General features: G+C 41.7%; 1 long non-coding RNA gene across 1 annotated transcript; it reads right to left on the bottom strand.

Moving 5' to 3' along the window:
* Window positions 1-6,906: 6,906 nt before the first annotated feature.
* On the bottom strand, window positions 6,907-23,270 carry LOC309658002. Its single transcript, XR_014261989.1, has 2 exons — window positions 22,512-23,270; window positions 6,907-22,457 (listed from the first exon to the last, which is right to left on the bottom strand). It is a non-coding gene; the product is annotated as an uncharacterized lncRNA (long non-coding RNA).
* Between the last annotated feature and the right edge of the window lie 969 nt (window positions 23,271-24,239).

Here is a 24,239-nt window from a genome sequence, read left to right as displayed (position 1 = left end):
CTACAGATTCAATACAATCCCTATCAAAATACCTTTGGCATTTTCTACAGAACTAGAAAAATAATCTTAAAATTTGTAGGGAGACACAAAAGACCCCGGATAGCCAAAGCAGTCTTGAGGGGGAAAAAAAAGAGCTGGAGGAATCAGACTTCCAGACTTCAGACTATATTACAAAGCTACAGTAATCAAGATAATATGGTACCGACACAAAAACAGAAATATAGATCAATAGAACAGGATAGAAAGCACAGAGATAAACCCACGTACCTATGGTCCACTAATCTATGACAAAGGAGGCAAGGGTATACAATGGAGAAAAGACAGTGTCTTCAGTAAGTGGTGCTGGGAAAACTGGACAGCTACATGTAAAAGAATGAAATTAGAACACTCCCTAACACCATACACAAAAATAAACTCAAAATGGATTAGAGACCTAAATGTAAGACCAGCCACTATAAAACTCTTAGAGGAAAAGATAAGCAGAACAGTCTATGACATAAATCACAGCAAGATCCTTTTTGACCCACCTCCTAGAGAAATGGAAATAAAAACAAAAATTAAAAAATGGGACTTAATGAAACTTAAAATCTTTTGCACAGCAAAGGAAAACATAAGCAAGATGAAAAGACAACCCTCAGAATGGGAGAAAATATTTTCAAATGAAGCAAATGGCAAAGGATTAACCTCCAAAAAGCAGCTCCTGTAGCTCAATATCACAAAACCAAACAACCCAATCCAAAAATGGGCAGAATACCTAAATAGACATTTCTCCAAAGAAGATATACAGGTTTCCAACAAACACATGAAAGGATGCTGAACATCACTAATCATTAGAGAAATGCAAATCAAAACTACAGTGAGGTATCACCTCACACCAGTCAGAATGGCCATCATCAAAAAATCTACCAACAATAAATGCTGGAGAGGCATTTACTGGAGAAAAGGGAACGCTCTTGCACTGTTGGTGGGAATGTAAATTGATATAGCCACTAGGGAGAATGGTATGGGGGTTCCTTAAAAACTAAAAATAGAACAACCGTACAACCCAGCAATCCCACTACTGGACATTTACCCTGAGAAAACCATAATTCAAAAAGAGTCATGTACCACAATGTTCATTGTAGCTCTATTTACAATAGCCAGGACATGGAAGCAACCTAAGTGTCCATCAACACATAACTGCATAAAGAAGATGTGGCACATATATACAATGGAACATTATTCAGCCATAAAAAGAAACGAAATTGAGTTATTTATAGTGAGGTGGATGGATCTAGAGTCTATCCTACAGAGTGAAGTAAGTCAGAAAAAGAAAAACAAATACCATATGCTAACACATCTATATGGAGTCTAAAAGAAAATAATTTATGAAGAACCTAGGGGCAGGAAAGGATTAAGGACACAGACGTAGAGAAAGGACTTGAGGACACGGGGAGGGGGAAGGGTAAGCTGGGACAAAGTGAGAGAGTGGTATGGACATATATACACTACCAAATGTAAAATTGATAGCTACTGGGAAGCAGCCACATAGCACAGGGAGATCAGCTCGGTGCTTTGTGACCACCTAAAGGGGTGGGATAAGGGAGTGAGAGGGAGGTGCAAGAGGGAGGGGATATGGTGTTATATGTATACAGATAGCTGATTCACTTTTTTATAGAGCAGAAACTAACACACAATTGTAAAGCAATTATACTCCAATAAAGATCTAAAAGAAAAAAAAAGAAAGCCCAGAGATAAACCTACACACCTATGGTCCACTAATCTATGACAAAGGAGGCAAGGATATACAATGGAGAAAAGACAGTCTCTTCAATAAATGGTGCTGGGAAAAATGGACAGCTACATGTAAAAGAATGAAATTAGAACACTCCCTAACACCATACACAAAAAATAAACTCAAAATGGATTAGAGACCGAAATGTAAGACCAGCCACTATAAAACTCTTAGAGGAAAACATAGGAAGAATACTCTGACAAAAATCACAACAAGATCTTTTTTGATCCACCTCCTAGAGTAATGGAATAAAAAACAAAAATAAACAAATAGGAGCAAATGAAACCTAAAAGCTTTTGCAAAGCAAAGGAAACTACAAACAAGACGAAAAGACAACCTCAGAATGGGAGAAAATATTTGCAAACGAATCAATGGACAAAGGATTAATCTCCAATATATATAAACAGCACATGCAGCTCAACAGCAAAAAAACAAACAACCCAATCCAAAAATGGGCAGATGTCGTAAATAGACATTTGTCCCAAGAAGACATACAGATGGCCAAGAAGCACATGAAAAGCTGCTCAACATCACTAATTATTAGAGAAATATAACCCAAAACTACAATGAGGTATCACCTCACACAAGTTAGAATGGGCATCATCAGAAAATCTACAAACAAGAAATGCTGGAGAGGGTGTGGAGAAAAGGGAACCCTCTTATACTATTTGTGGGAATGTAAATTGATACAGTCACTATGGAGAACAGTATGGAGGTTCCTTATAAAACTCAAAATAGAATTACCATATGACCCAGCAATCCCACTACTGGGCATACACCCAGAGAAAACCATAATTCAAAAAGATATTCACACAATGTTCATTGCAGCACTATTTACAATAGCCAGGTCATGGAAGCAAACTAAATGCCCATAGACAGACGAATGGAAAAGATGTGGTACATATATAAAATGGAATACTACTCAGCCATAAAAAGGAACGAAATTGGGTCATTTGTAGAGACGTGGATAGATCTAGAGACTGTCATACAGAGTGAAGTAAGTCAGAAAGAGAAAAACAAATATCATATATTAGGGCATACATGTGGAACCTAGAAAAATGGTACAGATGAACCAGTTTGTGAGGCAGAAATAGAGACACAGATGTAGAGAACAAATGTATGGACACCAAGGGAGGAAAGTGGCAGGGTGGTGGTGGTGGGATGAATTGCGAGCCTGGGGTTGACATATATACACTTATATGTATAAAATAGATAACTAATAAGAACCTGCTGTATAAAAAAAATGAATAAAATAAAATTTAAAAATTAAAAAATAATATTTTAAAAAAATAAAACAGAAAAAAAGTTCTTTCCTTCCCATAGACGTATTTATATGAATGAATTATTTCCATGCTTATATCTATAAATACAAAAAGAGGAATAAAACCTACCTTGAACCAAAAAAGAAAAAAAAAAACAGAACCCACTCGTCATACTGAGGAAAACCCTATCAGGGCACTTGCTCCAGTGGTAAACAATTCTGAAGTTGGTCAGAGGTGGGGAATCGTCTCCCATGCAGCCAGCAGCCCCCCGCAAGGAGCGTCCTCATTGCAAAGCTGGGGGACCATGAGGAGGCGTCTCTGAGTAAACGTGAGCTGAGCCCCAGGCCAGCTGCTGCTGAACTTTTCCCACCCTTCCCAGGTAAAACACCTGAAAGTGTGCAAAGACTTTAAAGCCTAGAGGAAGGGGCTTGGAGTCACACCAGCGACAGCACGCAGGCTGACTTGGTGCCTGCAGGCCAGCCAGGACGGTCCTGGCCCCGGGGTGCTCTTCTGGAAGCTTTCCATTTCCCTGCCTGAGGTACCCCTCCTGTCCCGGCCCCCACTGCTTTTTTCCTTCCTCACCTCTGCCCAGGGAGAAATTCCAGCAGCAGGTATGGGTGACACATCCTCTTCTTTAGCAGGTGGCAGCCCGGCAACTCCTGCAGAAAGTCCAGCAGAGCCCCACTCACACGGGGCCACTCATAGAGCCCTGGGCCCTACTCCCTCCCACCAGCCCAACCCCGAGACTGCTGACGGGGCAGAGAATATGGCGTCAGGCACAGCTGCAGAGGCTTTTGCTGCCTGGAGGGGTGTTTACATTGACCTCAACCCAGGCACACCTGGGAAGGGCTGGCCTGCCGGGTCAGACTGCCCAGGTCAGCCAATCCTCGCCCCTCAGGGGCTCAGAGTTGCAGAAAATGGGCCTTGCTGCACCGGCCAGGTCCAAGGAACAGATGTAGGGTCCCGAGAGTCAGGATAGACAAGGGGCGGCAGCCCTGGCTTGTTTTCTAATCATTTTATCTGGTCCATGAGTGGGAGACAACTTCAAGAAGACCCTCTCCTAATGAGAGGAACCCAGGAGTCAGGGAGAGGAGGGGTGGTGGGTGGAGACAGAGGCCTGGTGCCCCGGCTGCAGTGGAAGCCCCTGGAAGACCAGGTGGAGGGAGGCCGCACAGAGTGAAGCCTAGGGTCACAGACATGTTGGAGCTGCTGTTTGTTAGTTCAAGCCCTGCTCTGAGGTGCTCTGTGTCAGCTCTGAGCGACAGGTGTGCTGGGGGTGCTCTGCAATGAGGGCTATGTGCACGGTTCCTGTGTGCCCAGCTCTGCTGGGGTACCTGTCCAAGGGAGCTCCATATCCAGGGAGGGGCCTGACCACGGGAGCCCCGTGTGCTGCTGGGTACCTGCCCAGGTGAGCTCCATATCCTGGGAGGGGCCTGACAATGAGAGCCCCATGGGCTGCTGCGTACCTGCCCAGGTGAGTTCCATATCCTGGGAGGGGCCTGACCATGAGAGCCCTGTGGGCTGCTGGGGACCTGGTAAAGGACGCCAGGGCAGTCAGTGAAGCCACAGAGGATATACATCCAGTAGTTCCTAATTCCTACACCCTGCTGGTCATTCTACCATCCACCAGGACATGGTATTCTGTATTAGACTTCAATGATGCCTTCTTCTGTATTCCATTAGTCCCAGAGTCACAAGAAATTTTGGCTGTGAGTGGCAGGACTCAACATACAACAAAAACAATACTGCTGGGCCATCCTGCCCCAGGGGTTCAAAAATTCCCACACCATCTTTGGGGAGACGTTAGCTAAAGCCCTAAAAGATCTACCTCGGGAGAAGGGAACCCTCCTTCAATATGCAGACGACATTCTGATCGCCAGCCCTACTAAGGAGGCCTCTGGACTACCTAGCCAATAAAAGATAGAAGGTGTCCAAGAAAAAGGCTCAAATATCACAGACTAAGGTGACCTGCCTGGGCTTCATTCGCACAGAAGGTCGGAGAAGCCCATCCCAGGAAAGGGAAGAAGCCATTTGCAGCCTCACCCTTCCTAAAACTAGAAGACAGCTTAGGGGTTCCTGGGGAGACCGGGATTTGCTGCATCTGGATCCCTAACTACAGTCTAATAGCTGGGCCTCTATATGAAACACTGAAAGGAAAAGATGATGATCCTTTTGAATAGAATCCAGAAGCGGCCTTTCAAGAAAGGAAAGAGCAGTCAATTCAGACCCTTGCCCTGGACCTCCCTAATTTAGCTAAACGCTTTGACCTTTACATTCCTGGTCGAAGGCGAATTGCCCTTGGATTATTAGTGCAAAAACTGGGACCACTTGAAATGGAACAACGCAAGAATGCCCTCCAGGCATTGGCCAGCCACCCCATCCGACCAGGATACTGGGGGTATCTAAAAACCTGGAAATGAGCAGCCTGCAAGGCCAGCTCCCTCCTAAGGGAAAAGGACGCCACTTGGTGATCCTAACCACCCACCATGCCCTGAAGTTGCAGGGATCGCTCCGTGCGCACAATGACCTCGAGTGAGGAGGCCCTCCAACTCCAACCTCCAGAGAGACAACCTGGGGCAACGGGCCCCCATGACGACTCGTGTGACCATCACTTGACCTGGAGCTTCTCACAGAAAACCACAAGAGTGTGCCCCAAAAGAGCAGACTATTGCTTGCAGAACTTACTGCACCCAGAGCAGAGCTAATAAACTTGGCAGGGGAACCGTAAATAACGCTGCCACCATAGAAAAGCCTACAGACACCACGGTGACGGCGACCAATGAGACCGGCTGGACTCCTGGCTACTTCAAAAGGCCATTGACTGAGTGGCCGTCATGGTCCTGGATCACCACTGGCCCTGGACTGTCTGGGAGTTGACCAGGCAGGGCTCTGACACCTGGTGCTGTTTGTACGTTAAGTCAGTGGCCTAACTGAAGAAAGTGCAGACTACTGGTCAGAGCATCTAGGCTGGCAGAAACCATCAGCCTAAGGGGGCCGAACCAATGTGGAGCAGGGTAAAACCGGCCCCCCAGAGTCCCTGCGCACCTCTTTCCTGGACCCTTAAAGGTCATTAGAATCTATAAAACTTCCAACGCTGGTGCTCAGGCGGACGAGCAGTGAGGGAGGAGGCCTGGGGACAATCAACCTCACCTGGAGGCTGCTGGGGAGAAGTCCTGCCCCTCCCCCCGGGTATGAGGACACCCAACTCAGCACGAAGCATTTACAGAAGAGGTGTCTGCACCCTCAGCGCCCCAAGAATGTGGAATGGGACAAGAGGCAGAGGAGGGGTTTGTCACCGGCAAAGCCCATTAAAAATTCCTGGGAGATAAAAATAGAATCTGGGCAATAAAATAAAGTCTAACCTTTTTTTCCTTTGTGCTTTTTCTAATTTCACTTGTTCCTAGGTTTCCACAGGCAGAGGTCCCACACCCGGCACTTCAGACCCGATTTCCTAGTGCAAGATGGCTGGGCCGACACCTCAGCTCTCGGGGCCCCGTGCAGACTCCGCCACATAGAGCCTGAGCTCCAGCCAACCCAGCCCTCGAGAGCTCCGCCCCGTCCCTCCTGCTGACGCTGACGGGATCCCTACACAGCAGCCCGGCCCACAGCCCGCGGGGGAGCGCACGCTCTCACCTCTCCATTCTCTGATCAAAATATAAAGTTTTCCTTTGCTTCTGAACCAAACTCAGTCTCGATCTGTTGGCTCCAATGACACTGGGCAGGGGGACCCTTGTTGGGGCCGACTCTGCAGGATCAGTAACAGAATTTGAGAACATTGTAACTTCAAAGAATAGATGCGTGAGCCAAACTGTTATTAACATAGAGCAGTGTATAAGGCTCGTGTAAAATAAGATGTTTCTAACACTTCCATTTGATATTTCCATCACTTTATTATAAGCAAGTTCAGTGGAGGGGTTTGTCGTATTTGTCAGGTCAACATTAGAGAAATGCAGTGATTTCTTTCCAAGGATGTGGATCTACTAATCTTGGCTGAAGGTTCAATCTTGTTTTGAATGATTTTCCATTGAAAATTATACCTCTCTTTCAGCTCCTGGATTTCTGCGAAGTATAAAATCTTATATATTTTATTACCAAAGGGTAAAGGTGGGAGGAGGGATAAATTAACAGTTTCGGATTAACATATACACACTTCTATGTATAAAATATATCATCAACAAGGAACTACTGTATAGCACAGGGAACTATACCCAATATTTTGTAATAACCCCTAAGGGGAAATAATCTGAAAAACAATAGATATCTATATTGACATCATGTATCAACTACAGATAAAAAGGAACCTAAAGGAGGCCGATGGCGAGCGTTTCTGACCCTGAAGACTTCACTCACCTAAATTTCGGACTCTGCTTACGGCCCAAGTCCCTTAATGAACATACATGTACCAGTGGCTTAAAAATTCGCCAGATTGGGGTTCGGGGAGACACTGATTTGGAAAAATCCCTGGTGTTCTCCTTACATACATGGGAACTTTCCTACAGCTAAAACATGCCTGTGACACCCAGAAGATGGTACACGGTTGGATCAGGAAGATTTTGGAAAAGGCACCTCATCTCTTAATCTCATGGTGGTCGAGTTCACCCCACCAGCCTCTTTCCTAAAAATCTCCCCACTTGAGGATGTCAGCACCTTCAATGTCCTGTTGCACAGAGTTGGGAATTTGTCCACAGGATGAAGGGGAAGGAGGAGAAACAATGAGAGACAAGCCCTAGATGTTCGGACAGGCAAATGTCACTCTAATTTCCAATCAGGAAGAAGAATTAAGCAAAGGCTTAGCCTGCCGCCCGAAACCACAGTAGGGGCAGAAGCACACCACCGGTTTTGCGGCCAGCTCCCAAAAAAGCGAGGTGACAAATGAAGCTCAGGAAACTTCAATTCACAAATCTGTAGAATTATAAATTATGACTCTCCAAGCAAGCCGGAAATGCAAATCAGCAATACAAAGAAGTCTCACTTCCCATGGGTCAAAGGGGACCATGCTGAAAAAAGTGTAAAAACCAGAAATGCAGGACAGGCCATGGAGAAAAGGGAGCCTTGTTAGGCTGATGGGGGGGATGTAAACTGCCAATGGCCACTCTGTAGAAGTGTATGGTGTTTCCTAAAACATCTAAAAAACACAGCTAGAGAGCATAGGGCACTTCCACTCATGGGCGTATAAATTGGGAAATCTAAAAATCAACAAGACAAGGGCACCCCAAAGTTTAGGGCTGCTCTGTTTACAAGAAACTCCAATTCGGTACACCTTAAATATCCCAGGAAAGAGAAAAATGGATAAAGAAGTTGTGGTACTTATGTACAATGGAATATCACTCAGCCATGTAATAAATGTTATAAGGCTAGTAGCAGCATGCTGACTGGATTTACGTACGATGTTTAGAAGTGAAATAAGTCACACAGAAAAAGACACTTATCATAAGATATCACTTATAGAGGGAATGTAAAAATCGCTACACAGGACCTGTACTACAAAACAAAATAGAGCCACACATTTAGAGAACACACCATGGCTGCTTAACGGAAAGGTGAGGTGGGGTGAGGCATAAAACAAGGGTTTGAAATTAGCACAGATAGCGTTCCATAAACCACATATGTAACAGACAAGCCCTATTCCTTGCTCAGTAAACTGGACTCCAAACCCTCTATTCAACGCACAAAAAATATATCTGACTAGTAAGAATCTTAAAACCTATGTATTGATATCTCTCTGTAAGTGAATCAAGTGGGTGTAAAACGGTATAAACACAGCAGTGAAAATCAGCTAAACCCCATTATAAAAATAAATTTCAAAAAAAAAAACATCAAAGACATTGAAAGAGAGAGAAATTCTTACAGAGATCATTCAGGGGCTTTGAAGCAACCTGGATTGACCATATCTAGACCCACAGCTGATTGAGACATAAGGGTGGACACTCTTGGGGCTGAGAGGTTTGCTGAGGTTGGGTGAGCAAACGCAGATCCTTTAAAGTAATACTGCGTGGTACCCATCCCATGGGTCCCAAATCTCCAGGTTCAAGGGCATCTTCCTACATCGAAAACATGCATAAGGAACCCAGAAGATGGTACACCGTGTGATCTGGAAAGGTTTCTAAAATGGACCTCATTTCACATCTCCTGGTGCTCGGGTTCCCCCCATCCAGCAGCGTTACTAACAATCTCCCCACTTGGAGAATCAGCATCTTTAACCTATTGTTTCATACAGGTTGCAATTTGTCCTGAGGATGAACGGAATGAGGGGGAACCCATGAGAGACTAGCTCTAGGTGTTGGGACAGGCACACGTCACTCTAATTTCCCATCAGGAAGAAGAATTAACCACAGGCTCAGCCTGCCCCATGGAACCAGAATAGAGCCTGAAGCAATCCTGCGGTTTCGCAGCCAGCTCCCAAAAAAGCCATTTGAAAAATGTAGCTCAGGGGCACTGTAATTCACAAACTTGCAGGGTTATAAATGATAACTCTCATCCAAAAATATACTAAGGGGAGGCAACGAACAGTATTTGAAAGCAAGACAGAATTACAGGAAACAGATTTCAGGAGGAAGATACGAAACGTCTTTAAAGCACATGAAAAGCGGGAAAACGTCGACAATGATGCACTTGGCCAAAAAGGGCGTATGCGTTTTTTCCTGAATATATTTAGGAAAAAACGCATACGCCCTTTTTGGCCAACCAAGCAACCCGGAAAGGAAAATCAGCACTACAAAGAAGTCTCACTTCCCATAGGTCAAAAGGGCCATCCTAAAAAAGTGTAAAAACCAGACATGCAGGAAGGACAGGCCAGGGAGAAAAGGGAGCCTTGTTAGGCTGATGGGCGGGAATGAAAACTGCCAATGGTCACTCGGGTATGGTGTTTCCTGAAACATCTAAAAAACACAGCTACAGAGCATAGGGCACTTCCACTCATAGGTGTATACAATGGGAAATCTAAAAATCAACAAGACACGGGCACCCCAAAGTTTAGGGCTGCTCTGTTGACAAGAACCTCCACTTTGGTACACCTTAAATATCCCAGGAAAGAGAAGAATGGATAAAGAAGTTGTGGTCCTTATGTACAATGGAATATCACTCAGCCATGAAATCAACGTCATAAGGCTAGTAGCAGCATGATGAGTGGATTTAGGTATGACGATTCTAAGTGAAATAAGTCACACAGAAAGAGACACTGATCATAAGATATCACTTATAAAGGAATGTAAAAACCGCTAAACTTGAACTGAATTGCAAAACAGAACAGAGTCACACGTTTAGAAAACACACTATGGCTGCTTAACGGGAAGGGTGAGGTGGGGTGATGCATAAAACAATGGTTTCAAATTAACTCAGATACCGTTCCATAAACCCAATATGTAATAGACAAGACCGACTCCTTGCTCAGTGAACTGGACTCAACACCCCCTATTCACCGCCCAAGAATATATCTGACTAGTAAGAATCTTAAAACCTATGTACTGATATCGCTCTGTAAGTGAGTCAAGTTGGTGTAAAGCAGCATAAACACAGCAGTGAAAAGTAGCTAAACCCCATTAAAAAAATAAATTACTTTTAAAAACCCGTGAAACAAAGACAGTGAAAGAGAGAGAAATTCTTACAAAATTCGTTCAGGGGCTGTGATGCAACCTGGATTGACCATATCTAGACCCACAGCTGATTGAGACATAAGGGTGGACACTCTTGGGGCTGAGAGGTTTGGTGAGGTTGGGTGAGCAAACACAGACCCTTTAAAGTAATACTGCGTGGTACCCATCCCATGGGTCCCAAATCTCCAGGTTCAAGGGCATCTCCCTACATCCAAAGCATGCATGAGAAACCCAGAAGATGGTTCACCGTGTGATCGGGAAAGGTTTCTAAAACGCACCTGATTTCTCATCTCCTTGTGCTCGGGTTCGCCATTCCAGCCGCTTTACTAGCAATCTCCCTCCTTGGAGAATCAGCACCTTTAACTTCCTGTTCCGTACAGGTTGCAATTTGTCCTGAGGATGAACGGGAAGAGGGGGAACCAATGAGAGACTAGCTCTAGCTGTTGGGACAGACACAGCTCACTCTATTTTCCCATCAGGAAGAAGAATTAACCACAGGCTCAGCCTGCCCCCCGGAACCAGAATAGGGCCTGAAGCAATTCTGCGGGTTTGCGGCCAGCTCCCAAAAAAGCGATTTGGAAAATGGAGCTCAGGAGCACGGCAATTCACAAATCTGCAGAGTTATAAATGATAACTCTCGTCTAAAAATGTATTGAGGTAAGGCAAGGAAGAGGATTTCAAAGCAAGACAGAATTGCAGGAAACAGTTTTTCACAGGTAGATTGGACTCGCCTTCAAAGCACATGAAATTCCGCAGAACTTCGACAATGATGCAGTTGGCCAAAAAGGGCACCTGCGTTCTTTCCTGAATAAATTTTGGAAAAAACGCAGATGCTTTTTTTGGCCAACTAAACAAGCGGGCAATGCACATCAGCATTACAAAAATGTCTCACTTCGTATTGGTCAAAAGGCCCATGCTGAAAAAGTGTAAAACCCAGAAATGCAGGACAGGCCACGAAGAAAAGGGAGCCTTGTTATGCTGATCGGCGGGATGTAAATTGCCACCGGCCACTCTTGAGAAGTGTATGCTGTATCTTCAAACTTCTAAAAAACAGAGCTACACAGCATACAGCACTTCCCCTCATGGGCGTATATCTTGGGAAAACCAAAAAATCGACAAGACACAGGCACCCCAAAGTTTAGGGCTGCTCTGTTTAGAAATGCCTCGATTTGGGTACAACTTACATGTCCTTGGAAGGAAAAAATGGATAAAGAAGATGTGGTACTTATGTACAATGGAATATTACTCAGCAATTAAATCAATGAAATAAGGCCAGTGGCAGCAACTCGTGGAGACTGAGGTACGATCATTCTAAGTGACCTAAGTCAGACATAAAAAGAGACTTATCATAAGGTATCACTTATAGATAGTATCTAAAAATGCCTTCACATGAACGCAATTACAAAACAGAAACGGAGTCACACATTTAGAAAACACACTTATGGCTGCTAAAGGAGAAAGGTGGGGCGGGGTGATGCATAAACCAGGAGGTTGAAATTAGCACAGATACGGTTCCATAAACAAAATAGGTATTCGACAGGACCTACTCTATAGCTCAAAGAGCTGGACTCAGCACAGTGTTGTCACCAGAAAAGGATATATAAGACTGGTAAGAATCTGTAAAAGAATTTATTGATGTCTCTCTTTAAGTGAATCAAGTGGATAGATGTAGAGCAGGAAGAAACACAGTATTGAAAATCAGCTATACCCCATTATAAAATTAAATAACAAGAAGAAAATAAAGACAGTGAGAGAGAGAGAAATTCTTACAAAATTTGTTCAAGGGCTGTGATGCAACCTGGACTGACCATATCTAGACACAGAGCTGGATGGGAGCTAAGGCTCTACACTCGTTGGTCTGACAGGCTTCGTGAGGATGGGACAGCAAATGCAACACTTTTAGAGTAATACTGCCTGGCCCCCATTCCATGGGTCCCATATCTCCAGGTGCAGGGGACCCTTCCTACAGCTAAAACATGCATGGCACATCCAGAGGATGGTACACCGTCTGATCGGGAAGAGTTTGGAAAAGTCACCTCATCTCCACGTCTCCTGGTATTCGGGTTCCCCAGCTCCTTTCCTTACAGTCTCCCCACTTTGGGAAGGCAGCACACTCAACAGCCGGTTTTGCACGGCTTGGAATTTTCCGGTGAAGAAGGGGAATGGAGGGATGGAATGAGACACAAGCCTTAGATGTTTGGACAGGCATATGCCACTCTAGTTTCCTACCTGGAAGAAGAATTTCCCTATCCTTCAGGTGCCCCAGTAACTGGAATGGGTCTGTAGAAATCCTGCCCCTTTGTGTCTGCTTCCCTAAACAAGTTGAAAACCGGTGCTCAGGGGCACTGCAATTCACAAACATGCAGGGTTGTAATTAACACCTCTAATGGAGTCATTTCTTGAGCCAAGTATTCGTAAAGGCCTTGTAAGCAAGGCAGAATTGCAGGAAAGGGATTTCAAGGGGTAGTTTGCACTCGTCATTAAAGCACATGCAAAGCTGCTGAACATCGCCAATGATGCAGTTTGCCAAAAAGGCCGTATGCGTTATTCCTTAATATATTCAGGAAAAACCCTTACTCCATTTTTGGCCAACAAAACAGGCAGGCAATGTAAATTAATACTACAAAGAGATATCACTTCGCACCAGTCAGAATGGCCAACCTCACAAACTGTAAAACCTGAAATGCAGGACAGAGCGTGGAGAAAAGGGAACCCTGACAAGCTGATGGTGGGAATGTAAATTGCTAACAGCCACTCTGGAGAAGTGGGTGGTGATTCCTTAAAAATCTAAAAACCAGAGCTTCAGAGCATATGGCGCTTCCACTCCTGGGCCTGTATCTTGGAAAAAACGTAAATTGACAGGACCCAGGCACTCTAAAATTTATGCAGCCCTGTTTACAAGAGCCTCTACTCAGAAGCTACCTAAAAGTCCTTGGAGGGAAGAATGGATAAAGAAATTATGGTAGATATGTACAATGGAATATTACTCAGCCATGAAGTGAATGAAATAAGGCCATTTAGGGCCACTCAGAAGGACCTACATACATTCATACTAAGTGTCATAAATCAGGCAATGAAACATATCATATGATATTACTTATCGGTGGAATCTAAAAATTGATAGAAAGGTACTATCTTACAACACAGAAACAGAGTCCCAGACTTAGAACACAAACTTATGGTTACCAAACTGGAAAGGTGTGTTGGAGGCATAAATCATGAGGTTGGAGTTAGTATATACATATTTACAGAGAGAAAACTTGTAATCAACATGGACCTGCTGTAGAGCACTTGGAACTCTTCTCAACACCCTTTAGTAACCTCAATGGGAAAATAATTCTAAAAAGAATATATAGTTATCTCTGTATAAATGAATCATGTTGGTGTATGTCAAAAATGAACACAATATGATAAATCAACTATATACTCCATTATAAATTTAAAATTAAATTAAAAAAAGAAAAATGATCACTAAATTTGTTTAGTCGCAGTGAACGTACTAGTGTCACATCCCTGGACACAGACACAATTTGGTCCCAAAGCTGGACTGTTGTGGGCCTGAGGACCTCGGGAGGATATGCCAGCTAAATCGCCCCCCTTGAACATGTAGTACCTGGTCCCCTCTGCATGGGATCACTATCTCCAGATCTAAGTGTGCCCTCATACTACTAAACCAACCCTCTGACACCCAAAGGATGGTGGACTCTCTGGGCTGGATGACATTTGGAAAATCACCTGCTCTCAACATATCCTGGTGTTTGGGTTCCGACCTCCCGACTCCTTCGTAAGGGTCATCCCACTCTACAAGACAGCACCCTCAACAGGTGATTTTGCAGGGGTTTATACTTGTTCGGGGGATGAAGGGTAAGGGGGAAGAAGGAATGGGACAGAAGCCCTTACATGTTTGGTCAGGCACATTCCACTCTAATTTAATACCCAAGAACAGGACTTGCCCTACATCTAAGGTTGTGTCAGTAACCAGAGAGGGACAGTAGAAATCCTGCCGCCTTCTGTTTCCCATAACAACAATTCTAAAACTGGACCTTATACGCACTTCATATTCACAATGCCTGGGGAGCTGTAAATGACAACAGCCCTCAAAAAATGTCTTGGGGTAGGTAATCGAAGTAGACTTCAAAACAAGGCAACCTTTCAATAACCCTTTTTCAAGGGGTAAATCTTACTGACACTGTTCAAAAAAAAAAGCACATATGAAGATACTCACCATTGCTTTATGTTAGACAAATGCAAATCAGATGTACAAAGAAGTATCACCTGGAACCACTCAGAAGAGCCATCATCACAATGTCTACAAACAAGAAATGCTTCAGAGGATGTGGAAAAAAGAGAAACCTACTACTTATTTTTTTTTAATCTGCGTTGGGTCTTCATTGCTGCACGCGGCTTTTCTATAGTTGCAGCAAGCGGGGGCTACTCATCGTTGTGGTACGAAGCCTTCTCTTTGTGGTGGCTTCTCTTGTTGTGGAGCACAAGCTGTAGGCACACAGGCTTCAGTAGTTGTGGCTCGTGGGCTCTAGAGCACAGATTGAGTAGTTGTGGTGCACGGGCTTACTTGTTCTGTGGCATGTGAGATCTTCCCGGGCCAGGGCTCGAACCTGTGTCCCCTGAACTGGCAGGCAGATTCTTAACCACTGCGCCACCAATTCTATGCTATCAGTGGCAATGCCAATTGGTAACAGCCACTATGGAGCACAGAATGGAGGTTACCAGAGTAAGGGGAGGTGGGAGGGATAAATTGGAAATTGGGATTGACATATACACACCACTATATATAAAAGAGATAACAAATAAGGGCTTACTGTATAGCACAGGGAACTCTACTCAATACTCTGTAATGACCTGTATGAGAAAGGAATCCAAAAAGGATTGGATATATGTATAACTGCTTCACTGTGCTGTGCAGCAGAAAGTAACACAACATTGTAAATCAACTCTATTCCAAAAAAATTGAAATTGAAATGAAATGAAGTAAAATAAAATAAAATAGAGCTACCAGATGATCCAGCAAGTTCACTCCTGTGTGCATATCTGGAGGAAAGCATAAATCGAAAAGACACATCTTCCCCAATGTTCACTGCAACACTCTTTACAATAGCGAAGACATGGAAGCAACCAAAATGTCCATCAACATATGAATATAGGTAAAGAATATGTGATACATATATATAATGGAATATGACTCAGCCATAAAATAGAAGAAAATAATGCCAGTTGCAGTAACATGGATGGACCTAGAGATGATTGTACTAAGTGAAGTAAGTCAGACAGAGTAAGACAAATATTGGATGATATCACTTCTAGGTGGAAGCTAAAAATTGATACAAATGAACTAACTTACAAAACAGAGGCAGACTCACAGACTTGGAAAACAAACTTATGGTTACCAAAGGGGAGAGGTGGGGGGTAGGGATAAATCAGGAGCTTGGGGTAAACATACGAATACTACTATATATAACAGATAAGCAACAAGGACCTACTGTATAGCACAGGGAGCTCTACTCAGTATTCTGGGAATACCGTTATCAGAAAAGAATCTGATAAAGAATGAATATATGCATATGTGTAACTGAATCACTTGCTGTGCAGCTGAAATGAACACAACATTGTAAATCAACTATACTCCAATAAAATTTAAATTTCAAAATAAAGAAAATCACCTATATTTCAAAAGAAAAAAAAAGAATTCCCATCTCTTTATATGGCTTGATAGCTTACTTTTTTAGTGCTCAATATTATCCCATTCCCAGAATATATTAATACTATATCATTTCATTCACCTATTGGAGGACACCTTAGTTTCATTCACATTTTGGCAATATTGAATTAGGTGCTATAAATATCCATATGCAGGTTTTCCTCTGGAAGTATGTTTTAAACTACTTTCAGTAAATATCCATGAGAACACTTGACAGATTGTACAGTAAGGGAATGCTCAATATTCTAGCAAGTGTCAATCAGACTACCAAAATAGCTGTATTATTTTTCATTTCCACCAATGACAAATGACATTTCCTATTGTTCCACATCTCCTACAAAATTTGTTCTTGTCATTGTTCACATTTTAGCCATTCTAAGTGTTACATAGTGGTATGTAATTGTATTTTTAATTTGCTTTTTCATGGCAGCATGTAATCTGGATTATTCTTCTGTATACTTATATGCATAGTGTCTATTTTCTTTGGTGAGGTGTCCATAAAGTATATTGGTCCACATTTTATTTAGGTTGCTTTCATTTTTTTCTACCCAATCTGTATTTGTTTTATTTATTTTCGTGCCTTATTGCATTAGCAAGGACTTGGAGTAAAATATGGAAAAGGAGTCATGAAAGGGGACATCCTTGCTTTTACCTGAACTTAGTGGAAAAGCTTCATGGTTTTGACCATTAATCATGACGTAAGATAAAAGTTTCCTGTAAATCTTTGTTATCAACTTGAGAAAGCTCCAGTCTATTTCTTTAACTGAGAGTTTTTATGAAGAATGGGTGTTAGATTTTTTCAAAGGTCTTCTGAATCTATTGATATGCTAATGATTGTCTTTAAGGTGTTGATATGATGGATATAATTATTTGATTCTAGAATGTTGAACCAGCCTTTCATACCTGGGATTATTTCCTCTCATTCATGATATAAAATTCTCTCAAAATATTGTTGGATTCGATTTGGTAATATTTTGTTGAGCATTTTTGCATTGATGTTCCTGAGAGATATTGGTCAGTTTTCTTTACTATTCATATGTTCTTCTAATTTTGGATGTTGTGGATTTAGTGTCAGACATTCATTTGGGGAGATTCTCAGTCATTTTTAAAAAATATTTTCTGTTCTTTATTATCTTTATTCTCCTCCTGCTATACCCATTATGTATAGGTCACAGCATTTTTCATTGTTCCACAATTATTGATTACTCTGTTCTGTTGATTTCTTTCCTGCCCATTTTCTCTTTTCTTTTGAGATTTAAAGGTTTCTCCTGATATGTCTTCAAGCTCACAGATATTTCTCCTCAGCCAGCTCTTTGACTGCTAAAACAAAATACGAGAGACTTGGTATTTTATAAACAACAGAATATTTTTGTTTTCTCATAATTGCTGAGGCTGAAAAGTTCAAGAACAAGTAACCAGGGGCTTCCCTGGAGGTGCAGTGGTTAAGAATCTGCCTACCAATAAAGGGGACAAGAGTTCGAGCCCTGGTCCAGGAAGATCCCACATGCCATGGAACAACTAAGCCCGTGCACCACAAATACTGAGCCTGTGCTCTAGAGTCCACAGGCCACAACTACTGAGCCCGTGAGCCACAACTACTGAAACCCACACGCCTAGAGCCCGTGCTCTGCAACAAGAGAAGCCACTCAATGAGAAGCCCGCGCACCGCACCAAAGACCCAACACAGCTAAAAAATTAATTAATTAATTATCTAATTAATTTTTTTAAAAAAAGAACAAGTTGCCAGCTGACTTACTGTCTGGTGAGGGACCAATTTCTGGTTCATAATGTGGGTCTTCTCGCTCGGCAATGAAATCATGGAATGGGCATAAGATCTTCTGTGTGCTACATTTATTAGGTCACTAATCCCATGTTTGAGGTCTCTGGCCTCATGACCTAATCACCTCCCCAAAGCCCCACCTCCTAATACCATCAACATGGGAGCTGGGTTTCAAAATTTTAAAATTAGAGGTACAAAATATTTACACCATAACAGGGACCACAGAGTTAACTGATTTTTCCTTTCATGTTAAAGGTTTGCACATTTATATTTATTATATAATCCCAAAACCCTTGTTTTTTTTATAAGATTCTTTTTCCGTATACGCCAGTACAGACCACTGAGTAGAGCTCCCTGTGCTATAAAGCAGGTCTTTATCAATACTTATCTATTTTATATATAGTAGTGTGTATAAGTCAGTCCCAATCTCCCAATTTATCCCTTCCCCACTTATCCCCTGGTAACCATAAGTTTGTTTTCTATATCCATGATTCTATTTCTGTTGTGTAAATAAGTTCATTTGTACCTTTTTTTTCTTTTTTAGATTCCTCATATAAGCAATATCATATGATATCTGTCTTTCTGTGTCTGACTTGCTTCACTCAGTATAACAATCTCTAGGTCCATCCATGTCGCTACAAAACCCTTAATTGTTAAGGATAACTCTCAATTTTTCCCAGTATCATCAGCAATTCTTTCTGGCAGACACGTGATAACACTTTTTAAACAGGGATATTGAGACCAAGGCTCCTGACCTGCAAACAAACAAAACATCATTCATATAGTGAAAACTTTGCAAATCAAAGGATGAAAGCACTTGGTCTAAATCCCTTTGCACCCACTGCTGACAGAGGGCAGAGGAGTTTGACTCACTAATCTTCCTTACGTGCACTTCTTCCTAATGGGGTATTCCATCTAAAACTTATAAGAAGCGGCGATGTATCATGGAACACACCAATCTCTACTACAGATTCTGAAGCAGCAAAAAACAAAAAACAAAAAAACATGATGAATCCATCCAAAGGGTTCTGTCCACATTGTTACAATAGTTTCCCTCACACTGTGAACCCTTTTCAAACCCTATCACTTGAACCTATTTTTATTTTTTCAACAAAAATAATGTTAATCTGCAGTCAGACACTCCAGTAATATTACACTATCCCTTGTGCAAGTATGTAGGGATTTGAGGAGCTATGGGAGGCCACCATGAGAGGTTGCCTAGAGTAATTAGGACATTTCATTTAATGTTGGTTCTTCTCCCTAAGATGTCTGCTATCCTCTTCTTTTTGTAGCTACTAGCATTGAGAAAGTGACCAAGATAAGGCCCTTCTCTTTTACTGCCCATGAATGCAACTGTGATTAACCCCACAGAACTTGGTTCTTCCAGAATCCCCTGAACCTACTGACCCTCCATGCATGGCATGACATAGATAAGGATGGTGACGTGTATCCTTGTATAGAGCATGTTATAAAATGTTTGACTCTTCCCTTCCTCATAATTCCAAAGAATAGATTTCTTTGGATTTCTGCTTAATGCTGCTGGAGTTGGTACATAAGTTGAGGGAGGTATCAGGGCACACCAAAAGAGAGGGTAACTGCACAGAGAATACAAGCAGGTACATTTCTGTGTAGTTTCAAGCAGCTTATTTGCTATATCAACCATGGTGACATGTTGACCCTTCCTCTTTCTACTAGTAGTACAACAAACATAAAGGATATTTAGGCTGCTTGTTTTATCCCCACCTCTCACAATTGATCTGCATTAACATATAGGACAATGAAGGGCCCTTTGTACCATCTTAACCAATATTTGAGAACTAGAAAATGTCCAGATTTTTCTGGGGTTTATTTTCATATTCCCCAATCAGGCCTATGAAGGAATCTTACCTATTGTGTTTAATGAAGTCATATCTCTGACGGCATCCCATCATCAACAAAACTGGAAAGAAATTTGAAGGGTCTTCGATTTTACCATATTTGAAATAACAATATTTTAACCTGACACGTTTTTGGATTTTAGAAAAATATATTTTAAATGAGACAAAAAATCATTTTTATGACACAAAAAGACAGCAATAGTTTTATATTTTTATCTGTTCCACTTGCACACAAGTGTCTCATGGGGTTATGTAAAGCTCTCCTGTTGGGTGCTGTGCATGGTGCAAGTATGGATTAAAGCTTAGGAATCTTAAGCTTCAGTCACCTGAAACATTTAAATTAGGATGCAAGCAATCCTGTCCAACATTTGAAAAGAGCAAGACACTCTCTTTATTTTATTTGTTAGGTAATTAATCTGTCTTTTCCCCAAGGAGAGAAACAAGTGACATCTTCCATCAATGTGTTGCACAAATATCTTTGAACAGAGAGTGCAAGCAGAGGCTGATACAGGATGTGAAAAAAAAATGAGAGACCCTTGTGGCATTTTCTCCTAACTTATTGCAATCTCCCATTTAAAATGTGGGAATAATCAATCTTCTGAGGAAAAAGGCCCAAGGAAGGTTTTTGCTTCTGTGGAATAATGGGATTGCTAAAGATTTCAGGAGGCAAGACGAATTAGTGAGAATGACCATGAGAAATCAGAGAAAAGTCAGATCCATGGATGAAGTGATGTTTACCACTGTGAATCAATGAGAAGTAGGAGCAAATGAAAAGAAAGCTGATACAACATTTTCTGAATAAATGTAACCTTTCAGCTGTCATAGAAAAATTAATACTCACTATGATACAACATATTTAGCTTAGAAAGTTAAATTTAAAGCTTAATAATTACATTTATTGAAGAAATGAAAACATATTTGTGGTTTAGAATAAATAATGTGTTCTGCTACAGGTAAGAAGACTACATAAATAAATAGAAATAAGGCTAAATAAATAAAGAGGAAAATAACAAATTAGATGTTATTAACATTAAAAACTGACACTCATCTAAAGAAAGAGAAGGAGAGACAGAAAGAGAGAAGAACTCATCTCAAGCATGTATTAAAAACTCCTAAATAAGAAGTCTTCAGATGTTAAAAAAAAAGGAAGTCTTCAATAAGAAGATAATGGAATAGCAAAATGGGGGAAATATACCAAAAGATATTTCAAAAAAGAGAGTACAGAATGTTAAGTAAACATATCAAAAGATGTTTGGCTTCTTAGTAGTCAATTAAATGCAAAAGCGTGATACCTGGAATTATCACTCACCAACCAGAAAGTTCAAATGAAAATGACAGGTATTATCAAGTTTGACAAGAATGTGTATAATCCTTGAATCTCATTCACTGCTGCTGAAGATGAAAAATCATACAAATGTTTTGAAAATATTTAGAAATATCTAAAAAGAGAAACACAAGAAAGCTATGACTCGAAAATTTTACTACTACGTGTATACTGAACAATAATTTATACACACACCACCAAAGCTCAAGTTCTAGAATTTATATACCAGTGCTGTTCTCAGTAGACACAAACTGAAAATCACTCATATTGTAATACACATTGGAATAAATTAATTAATAGTTAAATATTTACACTATGGAATCCTATGCAACAGTGGCAATGCATGATCACAACAACAGGCAACCATATAGGCATATTCACAAACAACATAAAATAAAAAAGCCCAATCCAAATGTGATTTTACTGTGCCATAACATTTATATAAAATACAAAATACAGGTAAAGTTATCTTTTTGTTAGAAACCAGAACAATATTAAACCTTAAGGGGAGTCACTAGAATGGGACCAGGGGGCCTCTGAGTATCTGGCAATTTTCTGTGTCTTTATCTAGAAGCTATGTTTAGAGTGTATTCAGATGCTGAATTTTCTGAAATTTGTCATTTCCTTACAAACCATGCATGTTTTTCGTTGTTTTTTATACATAACAAAAACTAAAAAAGATAGACCAGGGAAGGTAATTGTATTAGCACTTTAATATCCATGCTTTTCAAGGTGGAAGTGAAAAGTATTAAATACTTGACATTGTGATTACTTCTTAAAAGTAAGGTGAAAATTTGAGGTTAATAAATAAGACATACTTCTTCACATATAATCCTCAAAGAGGAGGGGTAGAAAGGAGTATTATTTTTTTTTCTTTAATACAGAATCGTTAAGATAGAAAATAATGAAAACAGACTAGGTTTAAAAGAGAGCACACTGGACTTCCCTGGTGGCACAGTGGGTAAGAATTTGCCTGCCAATGCAGGGAACAGGGGTTCCATCCCTGGTCTGGGAAGATCCCACATGCCGCAGAGCAACTAAGCCCGTGTGCCACAAGTACTGAGCCTGTGCTCTAGAGCCTGCAAGCAACAACTATTGAGCCTGCATGACACAACTACTGAAGCCCATGCACCTAGAGCCCGTACTCCACAAAAAGAGAAACCACCGCAAGGAGAAGCCCGTGCACCACAACGATGAGTAACCCCTGCTTCTCTAGTAACAACTGGAGAAACCCTGTGCAGCAACGAAGACCCAACACAACCAAAAATTTAAAAAATTAAATCTTTTGACTTCTGAGATGACTCACTCACGTGGCTGTAGGTAAGAGGCCTCAGTTCCTTGCCACATGGATCTCTCCTTAGGGCTGCTTGAGTGTCCTCATGACATGGCAGCTGGCTTACCCCAGGATGAGTGATCTAGCAGAAACCAAAGCAGAAGCTGCAATGTCTTTTATAACTTTGGAAGCTGCACTTTGTCATTTCTGCAATTTCTTATTAGTTAAACAGTCAACCCTTTTCAAGTGTGAGGAGCCACACTGGTACATGAAGACGGGAAGATAATTAGGGGATAATTAGGTCCATCTTGGAGGCTGGCTACCAAAGTGGCTGACTAGCCAAAGTCTGAATTTTGTTTTCTTCACTTCTGGAGAGAAAATGGTCAGTGAACCTCATTGGTGGTCTTTGAGATGTACCAAAGCTACCTCTTGCTCTCACCCCCAGCTGTGTGGCTGACAGGGTCTTGGTGCTCCAGCCGGGTGTCAAGCCTGTGCCTCTGAGGTGGGAGAGCCGAGTTCAGGACATTGGTCTACCAGAGACCTCTGGCACCTTGTAATATCAAATGGCGAAAGCTCTCCCAGAGATATCCGTCTCAACGCTAAGACCCAGCTCCACTCAGAGACCAGCAAGATCCAGTGCTGGACATCCCATGCCAAACAACTAGCAAGACAGGAATGCAGACCCACCCATTAGCAGAGAGGCTGCCGAAAATCACAATAAGGTCACAGACACCCCAAAACACACCACCAGATGCGGATCTGTCCACCAGAAAGACAAGATCCAGACACACCCACCAGAACACAGGCACCAGTCCCCTCCATCAGAAAGCCTACACAACCCACTGAACCAACCTTAGCCACTGGGGGCAGACACCAAATACAACGAGAACTACGAATCTGCAGCCTCTGAAAAGGAGACCCCAAACACAGTCCCCAAAGCCAAATGAGAAGACACAGAAACACACAGCAGATGAAGGAGCAAGGTAAAAACCCACCAGACCTAACAAATGTGGAGGAAATAGGCAGTCTACCTGAAAAAGAATTCAGAGTAATGATAGTAAAGATGATCCCAAATCTTGGAACTGGAATGGAGAATAGACAAGAAACGTTTAACAAGGACCTAGAAGAACTAAAGAGCAAACAAACAATGATGAACAACACAATAAATGGAATTAAAAATTCTCTAGAAGGAAACAATAGCAGAATAACTGAGGCAGAAGAATGGATAAATGACCTGGAAGATAAAATAGTGGAAATAACTACTGCAAAGCAAAATAAAGAAAACAGAATGAAAAGAATTGAGGACAATCTGAGACATCTCTGGGAAAACATTAAACACACCAACATTCGAATATAGGGGTCCCAGAAGTAGAAGAGAAAAAGAAAGACACTGAGAAAATATTTAAAGAGATTATAGTTGAAAACTTCCCTAATATGGGAAAGGAAATCATTAATCAAGCCCAGGAAGCGCAGGGAGTCCCATACAAGATAAACCCAAGGAGAAACATGCCAAAACATATATTAATCAAACTATCAAAAATTAAATACAAAGAAAAAATATTAAAAGCAGCAAGGGAAAAACAACAAATAACATACAAGGGAATCCCCATAAGGTTAACAGCTGAACTTTCAGCAGAAACT

The sequence above is a fragment of the Balaenoptera physalus genome (assembly GCF_965194825.1).
Source record: "Balaenoptera physalus genome assembly, chromosome: 3".
Taxonomy (NCBI): Eukaryota; Metazoa; Chordata; class Mammalia; order Artiodactyla; family Balaenopteridae; genus Balaenoptera; species Balaenoptera physalus.
Note: the sequence above shows the minus strand (reverse complement) of the source record. Positions and strands in the feature narration are given on the sequence as shown.